Source organism: Cryptomeria japonica, chromosome 3 (assembly GCF_030272615.1).
Source record: "Cryptomeria japonica chromosome 3, Sugi_1.0, whole genome shotgun sequence".
Classification (NCBI taxonomy): Eukaryota; Viridiplantae; Streptophyta; class Pinopsida; order Cupressales; family Cupressaceae; genus Cryptomeria; species Cryptomeria japonica.
Genome location: NC_081407.1, coordinates 106582993 through 106591087, shown reverse-complemented (window position 1 = coordinate 106591087; position 8095 = coordinate 106582993).

Below are 8095 nucleotides of genomic sequence, written 5' to 3'. Positions count from 1 at the left end.
TTATCACTTTTGTTTCTAAAGTTGTCATCTTGTGATCATCCATCTAAGAGCCAACCTACAAATACGCAAGGTCCTCAAGAATAGAGAACAATGGAGCGATTTGAAGAAGTTATTTAAATTTGTTTATTTATTTTTATCCTTTCATGTAATGCTTCATTGAATGTTGTGTAATTGATTATTAATGAATTGACACAAATTTTACACTACATTAATTTTTGGCAACCATCGTGGGGACCCTGCTCCAAGTTTTAACAGTTTCTTGCAGATTTTTCTTTTACAGGTGAACATGGAGAACCAGTTTAGCATTTCAGGGAACAACTTTTGCATTTTCGGCTTACAAATTACTACATAAAGATCATTTTCTAGCGCATTTGTCTCCCAAATTAGCATTTTGAGTTCCCATATTAGCATTCTAGTTTCATGAATTAGTATTTTTGTTTCACATAATAGCATTTTAATAGCTCAGATTAGCATTTTGATGAGTTACTTTAGCGTTTTCAGTTCTTCTTACAGAATTTTAATTTCCACAAACGAATTTTTGTCATTCTGTTTTGCAAGTACTTTTACGTTGTCAGAGACATCTAGTTGAAACTACTAATGTTGTTTACAGCCACTGGAGTATTGCACTTCATTTTGTTTAATTTAGGCATATAGTTTAAGTAGGGGATCAACAAACATCATGTCTTATGTGTCTGATATGGTAGGTGAGTATGCTCTCCCCTTCATTGGGTGATCAAAAAACCAGACCCATCAATTTTTCATTTCAAGTAGTGTAATCACTTTAGCCAGCCTGCCTTCCCGAGTAGCCCATAAGGCTGGGTGAGAGGGGAATGATGCAAGTAGGAACAGTTAAAGCCAAGTTCATCTAACCCACTATAAAATAAAAGTGATTTTGATGAAAATCAAAATCGACGATAGTGCTTGGGAATAGCTCTCCTTCATATCTTTGGGTATATCAAACCTTGGTTTTCAAAGCTGTGAGACCTCTTAATTGATTTTATACCCTGACACGTCGAAAGAATGCCCTTACTAGTTCCATTAAGTTAGAAGCCACCTTTTATTAGCCTTGGTTCCATAATGTCAGTGCAAGGGGATAGCAGGTTTTGCCCCCCAAGACACTCACCATTTGGCTCCTTGGAGGAGAGGTAGAAATGTTTGGCTTTGTATAGACTATTTATAGTCTTTCGAGGAGAGGGTGATCAGGTTATCCTTCTAGTCCTGGAGGCCCCTATTTGCCACCTCTTGACAATGACAAAAGTGGGCATCCCCTCTTTGGGTGTTTACACTTGCGCTATGGAGATTCCAGGTTGTAGGCTGAGTTATCGCATTATATCCAAATCCTTAGGTTATAATCACTTGAAGTGTTTTCCTTGTGCAAACCCATGGAAATTTGGGCTTTGTTTGAGCCCTAAACATACACTTGATGTTTAGATCTTATGGCAAAGACAACTGTTTGAAATTCCCTCTTTTTTATTTTCAAATCACAAGTCAAAAATATCATCCATTGGAACTCACTCAAATTTGACCAAAACTAAACATCAAAACTGTCAAACTGTCAAAATCAAACTTCACAAAGAAAAATAATGTTTTACTATTTTAGAATAGCATTTTACTGTCGCAGAATAGTGTTTTGGTTTCAGACATTAGCGTATAGACAGAGTGGAATAGCGTATTGTTGTCACAGTGCAGCATATCAGGTTCAAACATTAGCGCTCTGATAAACTATTGCAGCTCATTGATAACTAACTTTAGCGCATTGGAGAAGCATTATAGTGTTTTGATAGTTAATTTTGGCATATTGGAAGAGTACTATAGCGTATTAATAGTCCAATCTAGTATTTTGGTGCTCCAGATTAGCATATCCATAAGTCAAAATAGTGTATCATTGTAACATCAAACATAACACTGAAAACACTATAACTCAATCTAGCGTATCAAGGATTCAGTGTAGTGTATCATAGCGGCAGCTTAGCGTTTCCACGTTGCAGAGTAGTGTTTTGGTTGAGCAGTTTAGCACACTCAGTCTCTAATTTAGTGCTTTGGTCATTTGAGACCTTAGACAAAGAGAAAAATAGGACTTTTTTCAAAAACTTGATCACAAATTTGGATACCCATTTCAGAGTATATTCTTCCTTCATCACTATTAAGTCAATTCGAAACTAGTAAAAACTAGTTTCACAAGTGAATTCTTTTCGAAAGCATGGATCAAGATGTCCTAAGTGCATAGTTTTAATCTCTAATATATGATTTCTTAGCACAGTTTCATCACCAAGATTTATCATCCTCAATCAAGAAACAAAGGCTTTAAAATCAGACCAATTTAGTCATATCAAAGGGATCTTTCCTATTCAACTTAGTTGAATCCTATTAAACTAGTACTTCAAACAAAGAACAAAGCTTAATCATCTTCAGTCACTTGTATGCCAGTTTTGACTAGAAATCAGAGAAAGAAATTAAAACAACATAAGCAAAAATAAAAATCTACGATGGCTGAGGAAAATCCTTTCTATAGATATCATAATCAAGATGATGATGAAGAAATAACAAAAGAAACCATCAAAGAAGCGCAACAAGATCCAAAATTTGGTAAATTCATGGAAAAAGTCTTGGAAATAAACAAAGAGAAACATTTCCTTTTGTTAGCTCACCAAGGTGCCAAGTTACCTCATGAATTTTATGTTACACAATTGAGACAAAGTGAAAGAACAAGCAAGACTCGAAATGATACCAATGAAACTCATAACGAAAGAAATCAAAACAACTTAGACAGTGAAGTAAGGAATAACGTGGATAATCCCCTTTTGGCTCTTACTCAACAAATACAAGTACTTCAGATACAACTTCAAGACATGCAAAGGGGAACCACAAAGAGGTACTCACTGAAAGATATTTGCCCATATCCGTTTAACAAAAATCTAAACATGATACCATTCCCTCCAAATTGTGAAATCCCTAAATATGACAAATATAATGGTAGAACTTACCCACAAGACCATGTAAGGGAATTTCGCACAATGAGTATGGAGTTTTCACATGAAGAAACTTATCTAATGAGACTATTCCCTAAGAGTTTAAGTGGACGGGCCATGGAATGGTTCTCTAAATTCCAACCTGGTATCAAAACTTTTGAAGAATTGGTGAGTAAGTTCTGTTACCGTGTCATTTTTCCTTCGTAATGGGGACAAATTCCTTTTTAAAATTCCTTTCGGAGTCCTAATCTTTCTTGTAATACCTCCGTTCAAGCCCTTAGTCCGTTTGTAAATCGTCTTTCAATATTAAAAAAAATGTCGAGTTGTAGTAATAGGTTGAACTCTGTGAACACTTTGAACCATCCTGAACTGGGTTCAATAGATTCATTTAGGTTTCGCAAGTTCCTAGGTGTTTAGGGGACTTTTCATACTAACATTTTCTTAAGTGTGTTGCAGCGGCTCTTTAAGGGTTTTTGTTCGATGACATTTTATGTCATCTCTCCAGGCGTTGAACTCATTGAACCAAGTTCAAAAGGTTCAAACGTGTTCAACATGTTCAACACAACACAAATGGTCAGCAGCTTGGCATAATTAATATTCTCAGTAAAGGTTTCCCCTGAGCGCGGCATATACCTTGAACTACTTGAACCCCAATGAAGTCTGTTTAGGATGTTCATATGTGTTCGAAGATGGTGGGTCCTGCAGGTTAAATGGTTTGATGGTGCATTAATTGTCAAATATGAGGAAGGTGAACCATATCTTGAGTGACGTCAATCCTTGGCTTTTCGAAGTAAGTAATCATTTCGGGAACTGGTGGTTACTTCAAAAATGTCGCCATGCATTTAATGCATGCGTGTGATGTTCAATCCTCAAATTTAACACACTCAAACTAACAATTGGAATTATTGCACTTAATAGTTTCGTATCATTGCCTTCACTATAAGGTATGAAGGATTAATTCTCTGAAAATTTGTTCCTTGCTGCTGCGGTGTTATTTTTCCTGGATAGAAGTATTAATCGCCGGTAGTTGTCTAGTTGCTCAACTGTGAAGGTGAGTCCCTTTCTCGTTCTCTCCAGTAATTTTTGCCTATATTTCTTCTCTCGTAGTAGGGTTGCTGCAACAAAATAAGGCTTATCACTTTGCATTATGAAGTCCACACTGCACTTGTTCGGGAATGTTTTTAGCCTTGCATGTATAGAGCCCATAGTTAGCGATAGCAACCTTAAAGGGGAAAATCTTGAAGTTCTAAAAGAGAGGGTATTCAAGGGGATTGATGGTTCTTTTGGTGTGGCGATTTTGAGTAGCGGTCTCATAGAGGCAGCAGCTTTTCCCCAGCTATCTCGTGCCTAGAATTGGTTAGGGAATGTATCGCTAGGTATGATCCAGTCTCTGAGACCATTAGAAAAGACGATGGTGAAACCCTTCTTGTTGTAAACCATGAAGTAATTTCCTCTATTTTCAAGATATCTGATTACCTGTTCTCCAATTTTTCCCCTGCTTAGTCAATCACCAAGTTCAACACGGACAGGACCGGACACCGAAATAATGTAGCAAAATACTGGTTGAAGGTTCCTCAAAGGGGTGGTTCTAGGTTGCCCAAGAATCCTAATAAGAATCACATGCTGCCTCACATTCATGATGTCATGCTTTTGTTGCATCGAGTCTAAGGCTCTACAGAAGCCTACAGTTTTGATGACTGGATTTATTGCTATGTGCAGCTAGTGCTAGAGGGGAAGCAATACCTTGATTGGGCGGAACTAATTGTCGATTCAATGAGGGAGCAACTGAGTATGGCTAAACAATTTAAGCAGAATTTCTTCATGTCTTCGTATCTTGTACACTATTTGGCGTATGTTAAGGATTTAGTTGGAATACCACGATAGCTCACTGAGGAGGATGTTCCCGTGTATGATTTCTACCCCATGCTGCAAAAGGATAATGCCTTGCAGGATTTCAGAAGGGTACACAATGCTTTTCTAGGTGATTTGTGCTATGAATTGAAATGTATGAAAACCAAAAGAATCTTCGAGGATGCACAGACATTGATAAGGAGGTTTGGCAGTTTCTTTATCCAGTTTCCCCGTTTTTGCTATATAAGAATAGGCAGTTTTGAAAAGGAACCCTTCAAGCTCCCATATTTTTGTTTAGATTGCTTTGTTTTAGCAGAGATATGTAGGCAGCTGACCTCTGTGATTAAAAAGGCGCAACCCAGGGATAAATGGGAGGGTCATTTTCCCATCCAATTAGGTGTGTTGTCTTGCAGTTCAATGTCCGATACCTTGAGTATTGGAGCGAATCTCAAGAACTTCAATTTTTCCCTGTATCCTGAAAGGAAAGGTTTTTATAATAAGGGTTTTTCCCGAAGTCTTGGTCTAATGCCGTATCTCCCAATGACACAATTAGAGGACTTCTGGGAAGATTGTACAGATGAACTCGAGGTTTTCAAAAGGGGAAACATGAGGATGGTGTTAGAGTGGGTTATTTCACTGCAAGTAAAGCTAGACATTAAGGGGCTCGAAGAGGACTATCTAGAACTTTTTGAACCCAGATACTTAGCCCGAGCAGAAACTGAGGTGCCTTCAATTAATTGGGACAAGGAAGAAGAAGATGATATACAACTAAGAACTAAAGGAGTTCTGGAGAGAACCATGGCGTGGGTTGCTAGGAAGAAAGCAGTGAAATTAGGCGTCAAGTCTAATTTTGCGAGAAGTAATGAGGTTCCTCTGCGTTCACCAAAGCATTTTTCTAATAATACTTCTATGCCTGTTCATGCAAGTAAAGATAAAAAGTCGCCTCAGGTTAGATACAAGTCTAACTCAGCTTTGGATTTATGTACTCCTCGACATACCCGGTCATGAAGTGCTGCTCAGAGAAGGATGGATTACGCTAAGGATGCAGAGGTGAAGGATATGATTCTTGATACCCAAATATTTGAATTTGAAGACCTGGATAGCGATGTTGTTAATGCCTTGGACTCCCATACGGTAACCATAGCTATGACACCACCTTCCAAAGCCATCGAAGGAACAACCAGTTCCAGTGCAACTCCCAAGTGGTTAACCACTTCAGTAAACAAAAAGCAGAATTTCCTTCATGTGACTATTCCAATTCAGGAGATGGTCATGAAATATACTGAGAAGGGGTCCAAGCCAAAAAAGTTCAAAACAGCTGCTTGTCTGGATAATGATGAAAGAACCGGAAAATGGGTCGATGAAATTGCCTCATACAAGCCCAAGGATGAAAACAAGGAGGCTAGTGCAGATGATTTTGAGATCACTAAGGTGGAGCTGGGAAACATGAGTAGGGACTCAGACAATCATTTCTTCTAGGTATCGGCAAAGAAAATGCTCACCAGATCGGAGAAAGACGATCGGGAAAAAAGAGCTAAAATGACACATAAATATTCTTGCCCAATTCATTGATAGCATTGGTTGTTTTGGGGCACTCCCTATATCTCATGCTACAGAGAACTTTGACCCGACTTCACCAGAAAATAAAAAGTTAATGAGCCAGGTTCAACGGGCCAAAAGTATTGCAGAGGCTGTGGAGAAATGGGTTGAAGGAATAGTCAAGGACGGAGAGAAGGATATCACTGACTCCCGGAAGTTATGTGATGAAATATAGAGCCTCATCGCAAAAGTTCAAAATCAAATTTCACCATGGGCGAAAGAGGAACAGAGTGTGTTGTCATTGTTCATGAAAATAGAAGAGTATGGAGTTACCCGATTCCTGATAGAGCATTCAATCAAATTGGTGACAGATGAATGCTAGCTCTTCATGCTGAAGAAAACCATAATGTGGTGGGTGCTTACCTTCAAATCTGTGATCTCCGAGGCTAAGACTTCTATGTATGAACTCCAAGATCTCCAATGTAGTATTGTTAATGACAACAAGGTGGTTAACCCTAACCACGATTGGCAGTTGGGAATTTGCGAGCTGAACATGCAGGATGCGATAAAAATTTTCCGAATATACATGGAGAAAATCAAAGCCAAGGGTAATTTCACTCCTGAGGATATAACATGGGTTGCTCGGATTGAGTCTATGACCTTTATTGGTAATGATCAGTTACCAAAACATGTCGAAAAGATGGTGAAGCACCGGTGGAAGAAGGAGGCAGTGAAGGCAAAGCTCAATGCGATTAAAGTTCTGAAACAATCTATAATCCAGGAACTCATGACCGCCCACGACGCCCAGGAAAGCGGAGAAGAAGATAATGATGGGAAAGCGGCATAACATGTTGATCCAAGCTCCGTTTTTGTTTATGTAATTTTCATGTTTATGCAAAGACTTCGGAACATCTGTTCCAAATATATCTTGTTAGTTTCATAACTATTTTGGGGGAGGTCAAGTTTTCAGGGAGACCTCCCCCGTTCTAAAAACTATAAATTAAAAGAAGATAGATAAAATAGGGGTTGGATTATGTAAAAAATTTTAGTTAATTTTTGGTTTGATATTCTTCTGTTTTGTAAAAATCCTGTGGGAAGGAAGGATCGGATTTTTGAAATCTGGAATTGGAAAGGATTTATAGATGTATTATCGTGCCTTTGTCGCATTTATATATATATATATATATATATATATATATATATATATATATATATATATATATATATATATATATATATATATATATATATATATATATATATATATATATATGTATATATGTATATATATCATACTATTTTTGGGAGAAAGAAAATCTGTGGGTTTTGAATCTGTGTAGTCGCATATCTTTGCATATGTTGATCTAATCAAACAACAGTAATCACCTTTCTACTGCAGAAAATTATTATTTTTCTGGGACTCCTTCCTATGAGTTTTGTTTTGTTTAAAAAGATTTATGCTTGAAGATATATTTGGTTTCTCTTATCTGTTCTTTCTGAATTGTTGGAATGGTTTTCTGAATTTTGTTTCAATTACTTCCATCCCTTGTGTTGAATCAGTTGGAAAATTAATTCTTTTTCTCCGAAATATGTGTGAAATATTGGTCTCTCATCCAAGAATGAAGTAGGCAGCCTTACATGCTTTCAAGTTAAAAGCATACCAATCAAAAATTAATTAGATTATTCCCCGAATAACTAAGATAGGGAGCTGAACCTATGGAAAATTCAGAGGGAGG